Source organism: Paroedura picta, chromosome 2 (genome assembly GCF_049243985.1).
Source record: "Paroedura picta isolate Pp20150507F chromosome 2, Ppicta_v3.0, whole genome shotgun sequence".
In the NCBI taxonomy this organism is placed as follows: domain Eukaryota; kingdom Metazoa; phylum Chordata; class Lepidosauria; order Squamata; family Gekkonidae; genus Paroedura; species Paroedura picta.
Genome location: NC_135370.1, coordinates 38384786 through 38398802, shown reverse-complemented (window position 1 = coordinate 38398802; position 14017 = coordinate 38384786). Strand labels below are relative to the sequence as shown.

Genomic DNA, 14017 nt, shown 5'->3' with positions numbered 1-14017 from the left:
GAAAGAAAGAAAGAAAGAAAGAAAGAAAGAAAGAAAGAAAGAAAGAAAGAAAGAAAGAAAGAAAGAAAGTTAAGATTCTACCACTGTTTAGCTTTCACAACTGGAATCTTTTATTTAAGGGGTTAGAACCAGGAAGGATTTTACTAAATTAAGACAGTAATGGTGATTGAACTGATAAGATCCTGGAGGCAAGAAATTCTTTTATTCTTCAGAAACTGATACTTTCCTTTTACAAGAAAAGAAAAGCGTACTTTGTGGTACAAAAAAGGACTTTCATTTTCAAATCTGTTTCTATAATTTCTTCCCAGAGGGTGAATAAGCCAGGAGCCTTATCTGGCAAACACTTGCTTGATGGTTACGAGACTTTCCCTGCGGATAATACTCCATTCTCATTCGAGAGGGGGAAAAAAAACATTGGGGCTTAAATAGAAATTAGAATACAGTTTTCAATTGTCCCCAGACAAAGGATAACAAATAGAGGCTTCTGGGATGTAAGAGGAGATCTGTACTTAGCATCACAAACAAAACTGTGCCTTGGGAGCCGAGATACAAATAATGCCGCCTTATTGTTTGTTCCTCCGGATTCATCCATTGGTAGGAGGGCTGTCAGGAGGAAGAGATGCTGTCCTGCTATTGGATTCGTGAGAACTTTGGAAAAGAGACGTTTGGCTTCCTTTAATCCCAGGCAAGTCTCCAAACAACAATCCACAGTAATTCCGGTTCAACGAAGTTGAAATGTTATCTTTTAACCTACATTAAGATATGGCAGCATGTCGTTATAGAATACAAAAGCCAGGAACCAACTGGATTGCCAGGACAAAGCTATGGCAACGTGGAGATAAAACTGAGCTGCTTTGGGGGGCAATCCTAAACAGAATCACACTGTTTTCTTTCCAGGGATGTGATCCATGCCCAGTTAATTTTACTGTTACCTGAAGGGGGACTAGGGGTTTCTTATCCCATGTATATGCGATTAGGAAAAGAGAGGGCCATCTTCAGTTTGCATACAAGTTGCTGTTAGGGAGAGTAATTTTTTAAAAACTGCATTTATTCATTCGTTTTTTATTTGATTTATATACCGCTGGAAAAAAAAATTATATACCGCTGAAGGAGCCTCTTGTGGCGCAGGGTGGTAAGGCAGCAGAAATGCTCTCTGAAGCTGTCTGCCCATGAGGCTGGGAGTTCAATCCCAGCAGCCAGCTCAAGGTTGACTCAGCCTTCCATCCTTCTGAGGTCGGTAAAATGAGTACCCAGCTTGCTGGGGGGTAAACGGTAATGACTGGGGAAGGCACTGGCAAACCACCCCGTATTGAGTCTGCCATGAAAACGCTAGAGGGCGTCACCCCAAGGGTCAGACATGACTCGGTGCTTGCACAGGGGATACCTTTACCTTTACCTTTATACCGCTGACAGTGCGACGGTTGGTCTGTTTAGCCTGTTTTGATTATTTTATTTACAAAATTTATATCTCACCTTTCTTCCCAAGTGGGGCCACCAAGGTGGCTGGCAGTTCAAAGCAAGACATAATAGAACAAAAAGTAAAAGCATGTATTTAAAAGCCTGCCGTAGGAGAGCAGTGGCGTACCCATAACCATGTTGCCATAGCAGGGGAAGAAAGAGATCTAGAAGCACGTTGGCTTCAACTGGTGGGGGGGGGGGGGAGAAGAAGAGTTGGTTTTTATACCCTGCTTTTCATTACCCGAAAGAGTCTCAAAGCAGCCTATGATCGCCTTCCCTTCCCCACAACAGACAGCCTGCGAAGTAGGTGTGGCTGAGAGAGCTTTGAGAGAGCTGTGACTGGCCCAACTGGCTGCATGTGAAGGAGGAGTTGGGAATTGAACCTGGCTCTCCAGATTACAGGCCACTACTCAGGGGTGGTTTATCCATGTAGCACAGCACATGGTACGGGTCCCACACTTCCAGGAGCCCCACACAGTGCCTTTACCCCCATGGCTCAAGGCCCTAGCCTTTCTCCTCCTCCTTTTCTCAGGACACTCAGAGTGACACCCCTTTCCGCTGTGGGGGTCCCCCTGCCCCTAGTCCGGCTACTCCCACCAAAATTGTACTCTACTAGGGCCCCACCCCGCAAATCCTTATGCTGGCTCTGGTGCCACAGGCCCCACAAACTCTTAAACCCCTCCTGCCGCCGCTCTTAACCACAACTGGTTAAGGAGGTCCTATCCTGTGTCTTATTTACTAGTGTGATAAATCAAGCTTAGGAGCAAGTACTGCATGCGCAGGCAACTCTTCCGTACCACTTTAGGGAAGTCCTGCCTCTACAGCACATTTTCAGGGGAGGATTTTAAAACCGCCGCAAAAATGCCAATCAGGGATAACCTGTCTTTCTCCGTGTCTAAACAAATCCCCCTAGGCTGTCGTGTCTTGCCTGGGATTGCAGCATCAAGACTCATCTAAGATGACAGTAATTCTGGGGTTGATTTAATCAATTGCAGGAGGAGTATGCAATTGTTCATGTCCTGCCAACTCTTCTTATTTCATCTGTGCTATCATTTTCGGGGAGGGGGAGGGGAGAAGCACCTTTCCGTCTCTTGACAAAGTATTGTGCGGTACAAAAAAAGTGTGTGAGGCATACTAATGGGCTGCTAGGGGAAAGCAACGCTGGATCAGCAGTTTCTTCCAAAGTACCTGCCATTTCTAGAATTACACAGGTGCCTGTTCGGAAGCCGGGATATAAATTGGGTTGAACCTTAAAAGGGTTTGTCTGCTGGTTATAGAATTGGAAAATGAGGGAGAAAACTACTCAACTTTTTAGCCTAACTCCATAATCCTCAGGATTAACTCTGCTGACAGGTTTTTTGATATCACTTCTTTCTGAGGGCATCAGTCTGAAAAAGAAGTGACGTTGAATGGTCCTGTCCAGGGCCGGCAGCCTTCCCTGTCTTAGCCCCCCTCCGACTGGGCAAGCCACATACAAAAAACAGTGGGGTCAAGGGACCAAGCCCTATGAAGATAGGTTGAGGGACTTGGGAATGTTCAGCCTGGAGAAAAGGAGGTTGAGAGGGGACAGTATAGCCCTTTTTAAGTATTTGAAAGGTTGTCACTTGGAGGAGGGCAGGATGCTGTTTCTGTTGGCTGCAGAGGAGAGGACACGCAGTAATGGGTTTAAACTACAAGTACAATGATATAGGCTAGATATCAGGAAAACATTTTTCACAGTCAGAGTAGTTCAGCAGTGGAATAGGCTGCCTAAGGAGGTGGTGAGCTCCGCCTCATTGGCAGTCTTCAAGCAAAGGTTGGATACACACTTTTCTTGGATGCTTTAGGACAGTGGTCCCCAAGCCGCGGGCCGCAACCCGGTGCCGGGCCACGAAGGCCTTGGCGCCAGGCCACGGCTCCCTCTCTCTGCCCCCCCCCCACAGTAAAAAACTTCCCAGGCCGCAAGCTTGTGGCCCGGGAAGCTTCTTACTGCGGGAGGGGGGGAGAGGGAATCAGGGCTGCGCTCGCGCATTGCACATGCTCGGCCGGGTCTCGCATGCGCTCATGCGCCATGCGAGGCAGAAATCGCGCATGAGTGGCACTTTCACGCATGCGCAATTTCAGCAGCGCATGGCACATGTGCACATGTGCAGCCGCACATGCGCAGCGCGCTGCATGCGCGGGCAGGCAGTTGCCCTGCCGGTCCCCAGCCTCAAAAATGTTGGGGACCACTGCTTTAGGATGCTTAGGGCTGATCCTGCGTTGAGCAGAGGGTTGGACTAGATGGCCTGTATGGCCCCTTCCAACTCTATGATTCTGTGATTCTATGATTCTAGTGTATTGCTGCCAGGAGGCAGCAGGGAACCTGGGAGCAGTGACAGGCTGAGCCAAGTAGTGGCTCTGAGCACTGATAGAGAGGGATCTGGAGATCTGGGCGGCCCAGCGGTGGCTTGTAGAGGCAGGCAGCTGAGAAGAGTCAGGGTAAAACAAATTGTAGGGAAGTTGGGCCTGACCCTTTAAAGCCCAGGAAGGAGAACAGACAACCCTACCCATGGATATCCACCCTGCTTTTATCGCTTCCAAGAAGAGGTGGTGCTGAACCCTGATTGGAGTGAAAATCCTGTGCCTGAGACCAAGGGTGGTCTACAAGGGCAATTTCTAAGGAGCCTGGAGAGGAGAAGTTGGGTGGGGTGCTGAATTTAGGTGCTTTAACCACTTCTGCCTGTTCTGAGCCAGTACAACAAAGGAGACACCTTGCAGGTCCAGTGCTCACTGTATGAGCAATAAAGCATGTGTGAATGTGCTCTGTAATTCAGAGGTGGGAAATCAGCATTTTGGCCTCTGGGTTTCTTTTCCTAGCCCAGGCAACCTTTTCCGGGTCTGCTGTTGGCTCAGCATTAACATGCATGGTTTATCATTAGAACAGTCTATGTCTTGAATTTTGAGCCCCAAGGAGTAATCAATCAGAGAGGGATGCACAGCTGTCCTTTATATGTGGGTGGGTGGGTGTGTTCAGCAAGAGGATGAGGAGAAAAGATTTAATCATCAAAAAAGAGCGTGTGTGTTTCAGAACACGCACATTCTTTCACATACATTATTTCAGCAATGTTAACCACAACCCTGTAAACTAGGCCAATATTATCGGATTGTAAATGGGAAATGAAGCAAATTGGTTAATAACTCGCCTAAAATCTAGCACCTGACAGAGCAACTTGAACCAGGGATTTCTGGGGCTCCCAAGCCAGTTCAAGCACCCTGAAACCAATCCTAAACAAGCCTAGCCAAATCCCACTCAGATCTATTGGATGGGGCTTAGGAAATTGTTCTTAAGATTTCAGGATATGCTGCTTAGATTTCAGGATATGCTGCTTTACATCTCAAGACATTACTGCTTGTGGGGAGGAAAGGAAAATAGCCATCTGCAGCGCTGCAATTAGCAATTGCAGCTAAAAGAGTCAGGAAAAGAGTAGATGCAGGTGAGATGCCTGAGATTAGTAATGAGGATTCGTGAGCCCTCAACAGTTTTAATTTCCTTTTCAGCAGTGGAGGATTGGGCAGAGTTAACCCTTTCCTCCTCACTGCTTTCACCCTAGAAATCAGTCGCTGCCTCTCCTTATTCGTTCCACCATGGAAAAGGGCAGGCAATCTCTATTGGTTCATTCAACGAAACCTTAGGGTCAAACCAGACATGATGGGAAGACCCAGGTCCCCTGGTTTGGTCCCATTTAGGACTTGATTTTTCTTTATTCCTGTGTATTTCCTTAAAAACTTCTTTTAAAAAACCTTGATGAGCAAAATCCCAAAAGTAAAGAAAGAGCAGTTCTCACCTCTTTTCAGCTCTATTTCATCTCTATCCATCCCCCCCCCCCAGTGTTCTCATTTAATAGCACGTTGGAGAATATTGTAGCTGTGGCTCTCTAATAAATATTAAAACCATGTCAACTTAGAGCACATCCTAATATGCACCAGAGAATCCCACTGAAATATTTGGAAAGCCATAGGCACACTTTCCTTTGACCTCAGAGTTGGAGGTCCCAGAAAAGCATGAGCATGTGTCCAAGACTGTCTCCAAGACTGATGGACATTTGCACACAACAAGAATATAGTGTTTTAACCTCCCTCTTCAACTGTTCCTTCAAAACAAAGGTGGGCAGGCAAGGGCTGACAACCAATGGAAGATGGGGGAAGCAAGTCCTCACTACTGGGGGTGAGGGGTGAGCCATTGTTGCTGTTTGATGACATCATAAGTGCCTCCCAGAAGCACTGGCCTTGCCCAGGATCCTGACATTCATGCCCTCCCCATCTGGCCAGCCTCTCTCACCCTGTGAGCAGGCAGTGGTCAAGACAGCTGTGAGTTTGCCCACCATAAGCAGATGCCTGGTAAGCTTATCCATGAAGCAGGACACAATTCAAGGAGCAGTTTGAGAAGGGGACTTATCTGCCAAAATGGGTCCCACTTCACTGTCATCCCTGTATATTTCATCCAGGCAGACTCACTTCTAGCAACAAAGCCAGGCTGGAAGAAAAACCCTTCCAACGCTGAAGCATGGTAAGGTACATAATATAAGTTAACTAATGCGTCCTTGGGACCTCTCAGAGGGTGCTTATAAAACCAGGACACTCTTCTGTCTCCCTGAGGGTTCCATTGGCAGTGAGTTCAATCCACAAGAGTTTCATTTCAATTGGATGACCGTCAGAGAATTCTGAACACAAATCCCAACTGAATGATTAAGACAAAGAGCCCCAAGTACTTTAATGAAGCCAAGTCAAGTTTTTAAAGGAGTAGACCATCCAAGAATTAAAATGTAACTTTGTGCTGCCACCTTGTCTGAGGGGAGGGGCTTATGCCAGGAGAAGGCTCTGTCCGCCATAGGAGGACCCCACCCTTAGTGAGTGGAATGGTAGGCTACAACACCCCCATGGGCTGCATTTCCCCAGAAGAGTTGGCAAGGAATGAATGGAAGGACTATTTCTCCACTGGCCCCTTTCCCAAGCAACCCATCCCCAGTCCTGAAATGCCTCTCTGAGAATCAGCTGAGCCTCACCAGCAAAATGCTTCACAGACTCGGGTGGGCAGCAATGAGGGGGAATCAAGTCAAGATACCTCCCCTCCGTTTCCATTCAGGACTTGCATCTAAGGAACAGTGGGGAAAGGGGGATTTCCCCCTTTATGTCCGTCCCCCGTTGCCTCCATCCTCCAGTGTATTTTGTTTGTGTGGCTCTGCTAGGGTCGCCAACCTCCAGGTAGCCTCTGGAAATCTCCCTCTCCTAAAATGGATGACAGAAATCAGTTCCCCTGGAGAAAATGGCTGCTTTGGAGCGTGACTTCTGTGCCATTATATCTTGCTGAGGGCTCTCCTTTCTCCAAATTCTACTCTCCCTAGGCTCCACCCCCAAATTCTCCAGGTATTTCCCAACCCAGAGCTGGCAACCCTAGGTTCTGCCAATCATCAGAGAAGAGTATAAAGGCAGGCAAGCAAGGAGCTTGAAAAGGATGGGAAAAGATTGGTTCTGCAACCTCCCCCTTCTTATGTCCAAATTATGTTTCAGCATTAAAAACCTTTGCCAGGTAGTGTTTGTTTTAGAGTCCAGGATAGAAGAGTCATTTTTTAAAAAAATAATATAAAGAAGGGAGAAACAATTGAATACAGCTGCTTTGATCTTAAGTCCTTGCTAGTTTTTGAACATGTCCCTGACCATCGGTCTTGGTTTGATTTCGCTCCCTTAAATCACAGAGACTATTTCAGCTGCACCATTAGATAACAGTATCTGCTTAAATATCTGAACATTCCCACCACAAATAGCAACAACAACAACAAAAAATCTTCTCTTTGAAAGTGAGCATGGGCATTTTGCATGAATAATGGCTGTTTGCTCACATTTGCGCAAGAAGAAACTTGCTGAATCGAATGAAAGGCGATAACACAGAGGGGATCTGTATCAAATAACTATGCAAAATAGTCAAAAATGGTGGGAAGTAATCCCTGCGCCATATGCCAGGTTTTCAAAACATCTAGAACAATCTGGAAGTTTTTAGTCTTTGTATGCATGAGATATTGAAAATTCCGTCCATATCTGCTAAATATCCCACTCTTCTCTCTTCTCCACAATAGGTATCCAGTGTAGCTTTCAATAGTATATGGGGGGTGGGGGGGAGAGAGGGAGAGACAGACAGAGAGAGAGAGAGAGAGAGAGAGAGAGAGAGAGAGAGAGAGAGAGAGAGAGAGAGAGAGAGAGAGAGAGAGAGAGAGAGAGAGAGAGACTGGTCCAACCTGGTTTTTCCAGATCATAGTCCAACATTCTAAGAACATTAATAGAGCATTTTTGGATCAGATGAATGGTCTATCTCAGACTTTCTCAACTAGGGTTTTGTGAAACCCGGGGGTTTCTTGACAGTCCTGGAAGAGTTTCCCAAATGGGTGGGAGTTCATTAATTTTAATGTATTTATAAATTTTGTTAAAGATTTATATAGTAATATGGTAGGCCATGTTAACCCACCCATCCTTCCCAAAATGGCCAAAATATGGACCTGAAGGGGGTGGGAAGTGGAGGGGCCCTGGGTGGGCAAGTACACAGCTCTGCTTCCCAACCATATTCTGTACGATCATGCGATATCTGGGGTTTCTCAAAGCCTGAAGAATGTTTCAGGGGGTTCTCAACAGTTAAAAAGTTGAGAAAGGCCAGCATCCTGTCCCACACAGTGGCCAACCAGTTCCTCTGGACACCAAACGGCAGGGCATAGAGACTAAAACTTTCTCCTGATGCTACCTCCTGTCTCCTGTCTCTGGCTTAGTGCCTCTAAATGTGGAGGTTCCCCTCAGCCATTATGGCGAGTAGCTAGGGAAAGGACACGCAGTAATGGGTTTAAACTACAAGTACAACGATATAGGCTAGATATCAGGAAAACATTTTTCACAGTCAGAGTAGTTCAGCAGTGGAATAGGCTGCCTAAGGAGGTGGTGAGCTCCCCCTCACTGGCAGTCTTCAAACAAAGGTTGGATATGCACTTTTCTTGGATGCTTTAGGATGCTTTGGGCTGATCCTGTGTTGAGCAGGGGGTTGGACCAGATGGCCTTTATGGCCCCTTCCAACTCTATGATTCTATGATTCTACTTCCTTTAAAAAATAATCTGAGCTATTGAAAGTGTATATAAGGTATCTTTTCATGTGCTACACCTACTTTTTTCAGCTTTATGTTGTGGAAACCAACAACATACTAACAATATAACTTCTAGCAGTAATAACAATTGTCAGTTGTGGTTTTCCAAAAGCATGAATTGTTACACCATTGGTATCTCAAGCAGGTAGGATTGAGATCATGGTAAGACCCTGGCTACTAAAGACCCAAATTATACTCAAGGCTATTGATAATTAATAGCAAAGAACAGCTTTTAAATAGGGGTGTGTATTCACATTAACTGATAGGTATTTCTCAAGTATTATTTCAGCCATATTTCCCCCAATTTTTCAGCTATCAAAAATGACTGAGCCTGAAAAATCCTGAAAATATACAGGATTTTTCGGGACCACCAGACAGCCACTGATGAAATGCATTCAAGGGGCTCTCATTCCCTTTAAACATCTTCAAACTGAACTGTCAGTTTGGAGACGGCATTTAAAGCCCTTTAAATGCCTTTGGAGATCACTCACACCCCTGCTGCAACATGCAGATCGTATTTAAATTTTCAAAGGACCTCAGTCCCATTACAGTAAGTGCCTTTCCCCCCTCCATTGAAAACAATAGAAACCCCTTCTTTGGGGACCCATAGAATTGGATCACCTGGTTGGATATTTTTCTTCAAACTTGGTGGGTTTTTAAAGAAGAGACACCAGCAGCTATGCTACTATCTTGGCTGCTATGCCATGTTGTTGGCTCTCCAAGAAGTTGGCCACTGCATGAGACAGGATGCTGGACTAGATGGGCCACTGGTCTGATCCGGCAGGGCTCTTCTTATGTTATTATCTGTGTCAGACGTTGCAAGAACTCACAACTAACTTCTTAGAAATAGAAAGTTTATTGAGAAGTACTTCTACTTCATACACCTAGACTAGAGAAGTCAAATCTGCCTGAGGACAGATTTACTTCTCCTTATCAATACAATTCTCCCGCCCAAAACTTGAAAGTTCCCAAGGGAGGGGAGGAGAGAAGAGGAGCCAGATACAATTAAAAACAGTGTTGCTTTCACATGTCCTTGGCTGTCTACAGGTTTAGATAAGGTATTATGGTTACCAGAAGCTGGCCCAGCTGAGAGGCCTCAAAATAAAGAACATTCAAAGATAATGGCTACATCAACATAGTTTCACTTTTAACAAGCATGCATAATATAGGGGCCTGTAGCTCCCAGGCACAGAGTTCACTCTAACTGTCATGGAGATACTCAGGCTAATTTATGACAGGATTTTCTAACAAACCTGACATCCTGATGTGAGGTGAGTCAATACTAAGGATTTGAGGCTGTTGGGTATCCTATTGCTGCATAAGCTGATGATTCACAGATTAAAATGGCACCCACACTTCTATAGCATCTGAGCTATGATTTATGGAGAGGTGTCAAAACCAAATGAACTCAAACAGAATGCTGGTGAGCACAATGTGAAAAATTCCTTTGCTCCCTTGAAATCTGTCCATGACTTATTTTCAACAGTGCCAGGAAATATCTAAGAAAGGAGAATGGGCCATTGCCAGATCAGTTATGTGAACCCCCAGCTATTACCTTGAGCCATTGTCTTTAATGGCTTATCTGAGGGACCGTCTTCTGCCCTGGGTCCTGTGCAGGGCCTTGCACTCTGCAGGTACTAACTTGTTGATTGTTCCTGGCCCCACGAATGCTCACCTGACCTCAACCTTTTCAGTCCTGGCCCCTTCCAGTGGAATGAGCTCCCGGGGGAGCTGCGGGCACTCAGAGAGCTTTCTGCCTTCTGTAGAGCCTGCAAAATGGAGCTCTTCTGCCAGGTTTATGGTCAGGACCAGTGCTAGAGCAGATTGCATGGGTCCCCCTTGGCTCTGTGTTGGCCATTTGGGCGCCTGATCATCATGGCACCTGTCCATCTTGGCACTCCACCATTTTGATCCCCCCATGCTGCCCTCGTAAGAGCCTTCCTGTTTTGGAGGGCTATGGTTATTTTGCCATTTGTTGGGATTTATGTACTTTTTTGAGGACAGGAAGGCCTGGAGGATCATTGTCCATGGGGTCGCGATGGGTTGGACACGACTTCGCACATAACAACAATAACAATGTACTTTAGTATTGAGGTTTTTAATGGGTTTTATTGTATTTTTATTGTTTGGATTATTTATATGACCTGTCGCCAGCTGGTTTCTGAGAGCAGCAGGCTATAAATCCAATTATAAATAATAATAAAAAAATAATGATGTCTGGTGGGCAGTGTAGTCATGGTATAATATCCTATACATGTGCATGCAATCCCTTGTTTGTTTTCTGAAAATGGATTTTCTCCTTATGAGCAGCCATTGGTGTGGGTTGATCAAAATATCCATGTGCAGAAACTAGTCTTCATCAGAAGATCCCCCTTCAAGGGTTAGGAGTGTTTAAGCTGGCAACCGATCCCTCAAAACATCCAACTGATTTAGCTCTAACAGCAAAATTGTCATTGAATAACTTGAGTGTCCTTCATACTAGGAATGGCACCATTCCACTGTATGTGGGAAAGGCTGGCAGTCAATGGCTGAGAACCTCAAAGCTGCAGAGCCCCAGACTGGATTCTGTTTCTTGTCCACATTAAAGTGGAGCAAAACATTCATTCATTCATTCATTCATTCATTCATTCATTCATTCATTCATTCATTCATTCAGTTTGTATACTGCCCTTCACTATGACGTCTTGGGGAAGTGTTCATAGAAAATAACCTTGTCATACAGCCCTTCTACTCGGTCTCTCCATTATATACCTTTCTGATGCATTATAGGAAATAGCATCACTGAAGCTATGATACTACTGTGATACTACTACTTAGATACTACCGTATCCACACTGGGAACTTCGTTGTTCTGGCTTCTAAACAGGAGCAAAAATCTGGGGCAGACGAGGTGCACCAGGCCAAAAGCTCCCCTGTGCGGGAGCAGGAAAAGGCGGGGCAACCCGCCATGGCTCAAATTCCAGCCTGCAGCCTGGTGTAGAGCCTCCAGTGCAGAAACAGTTCAAGTGAACCTTAGAGATTGCTGGAAATGCCAAGAGATACAAGAATATGGAATTCAGATTTCGCTATTAGTGGCTCGGTCTACTGAAGCCAATGGGAAAATGTGTTACTGTGAAGAGTCTGCAGGATAATAACACCGCCCCCCCCCCCCTGCAGTGTGCTTGTTTTCTTTATTGTGCCTTCCGATCTTTGTTTCCATTTCTTAATTAAAGCCATGCTCAGAATGGGTAATGTAGTCACTTAAACTGCCTTTACGATGTCGTTCTCGAGAGCACAGCTCTTTAATGTTGTAATTAAGCTATCATTATAAATGCAACTCTTTATTAGGTGGGGTGTAATATACTTGTGGGAAGAAGTAAAAGAGGTTTTAAATATATCGCTGCGTTCAGAATTTCCCAGCTTCGGGAGAAAACCGCATTGTACTTTATCCTTCTGAACAAGCTGAGTACTTTATGTGGCTGAAAATCTCGAAAGAGAGAACAAGGTCTACAAAACATCAGTTTCTCATTTGTTTTATACTCTCCTCGGCTTCTTCCATCAGGAAGAATAATGTTAAGTCAAGCTTCAGCCCTTTTTTGTTGGGCAAATAAATATAGGTCCTGGCACTGATTTATACCGAATTTTCTGGACAGAGCTTAAAATGCACACTCTGACCATATTTTGAAAGGTTAAGATGTGTAAGTTAAGTATGACACTCTAAAAATGGGATTAGTTCTAATTAAACAGTTTCATGGTGATAACAGGCAAATGTCAAACTGTCTGAATATTTATTATCAGATAACAACCGCAACTGCTATATAATGATGTTTGGGGGGGTGGAGATCTGTGTAGAAAGATTTATCCTGTCTCCTGATTTCATACTATTGCCTATCAATTCTCCTGGAACTTTTTGCTAATAGTGGGTTGGGTCCACACCATAGGGTTGGATCCAAGGGTGTCCTTACCCTCACAGGAAGCGTTCTTTGATTTACTGAAAACTCTTTCCATGAATAGGAAATATATGTTTTGACCCAACACAAGAGGTTGGATTCTTTGTAGTGGAATCTGTACCATGAATAGTTCAAAAACAAAGGAGTTAGTATGGAAGTGAAAATTCAGTTGCTACAAGTACAAAGAGTCATAGAACCATTGAGTTGGAAAGGATCTCCAGGGTCATCTACTCCAACCCCCCGCACAATGCAGGAACTCACAACTACCTGTCCACCCATGGTGACCCCAATTTTATGCTCAAGTGCTCCCCCCACCAAAAATCTCCAGAAAACATTTTTATAGAACTCCAGGGGCCCACCTATATATACACATATACCTGGAGCAGCTCAGGAAATAGAATTGCAAGACTGCAGGTGTGGCCTGGCATACCCCTGGGATGACCACAAATGCCCAGTCTACATAGATCATTTCCCTTACAGAAAATGGCAGCTTTGGAGGGCAGAATCTATTATATACCATAGAGTCTGGGATAAATGCAAGTCCTAGAGTAACACCACATCCCCACTGAGCTCCCTCTCTAATCTCTGCCCTTTCTAGTCACAACCGCCAAATATCCAGGGATTTCCCATGCCCTTGTTGGATACCCTACTGGAAAGGGAAAATGGCACTGGAGCAGGTTAAGGTGAACTTGAACACCAGCAGTATAGGACCACCCAGCTCAGTAGGGCTGACAGTGAGCATTAGCTTCCCACAGTATCATCCCCCAGACTGAAAGCCATGCAGGAGGATACAGTTGATGGGCTGACACTAACAACCATTGCAGATAAGGAGTCCAGGCCAAGCAGCCCCTGGGGCTCAGGCAGAGTAGCTGGTGCTTGGGTCTGCTTGCTTCTGGCCACTAGTGGCCCCCTAGGGCAATGGCCCAAAGGGAAATTTCTCTGTAACTTAAATGCCCAGTCTACCCCAATACACATCAGGTCTGATTCTACTGAAGATAACAGTGGACATGTAGTCCATCTGTTGTATAACTGTCAGCTTTGGGGTATATATTTATGTATCAAGTCAGTAAATCAAACATGGGAGCATCTGTACCAGGCCGGGGCAGGAAAGGTCTGCAAAGGGATGGGAATGCCTTATATTCTAATGGATGTAGTCCAGAACTATGGTAGAAGAAGAAGAGTTGGACAATATACCCTGCTTTTTACTACCCAAAGGAGTCTCAAAGCAACTTACAATTCCCTTTCTCTCAACAGACACTCTGGGAGAGCTCTGAGAGAATAGCTCTAACAGGACTCTGACTAGCCCAAGGTGTCTTCTTCACAGTTGGCTGCACGTGAAGGAGCCGGGATTCACGCCCAGCTCTCCAGATCAGAAACCGCTGCCCTTAACCACCACACCGAAATGGTAGTGATGATGTTTTCCCACTGAGTTCAGTCCAATATACATTTTGTCCAGTAATTTCACTTTTGACAAGCTACACTAAACTCAGG

General features: G+C 45.2%; 1 protein-coding gene across 11 annotated transcripts in view; it reads left to right on the top strand.

The window, feature by feature from the left end:
• Positions 1-14017, top strand: part of B3GALT1 (beta-1,3-galactosyltransferase 1) — a 504258-nt gene that overhangs the window by 382691 nt on the left and 107550 nt on the right. For 6 of the 11 annotated variants that reach the window (XM_077319820.1, XM_077319817.1, XM_077319818.1 and 3 more), the window contains one exon: positions 5925-5986. The exons of 1 other annotated variant lie outside the window; for it this stretch is intronic. The gene's annotated coding sequence lies outside the window, so the exon portion shown is untranslated. Of the gene's footprint in view, positions 1-5685; positions 5818-5924; positions 5987-14017 lie in introns of those variants that run through there. 4 more of the 11 variants (XM_077319821.1, XM_077319827.1, XM_077319826.1 and 1 more) reach the window with 1 other exon arrangement.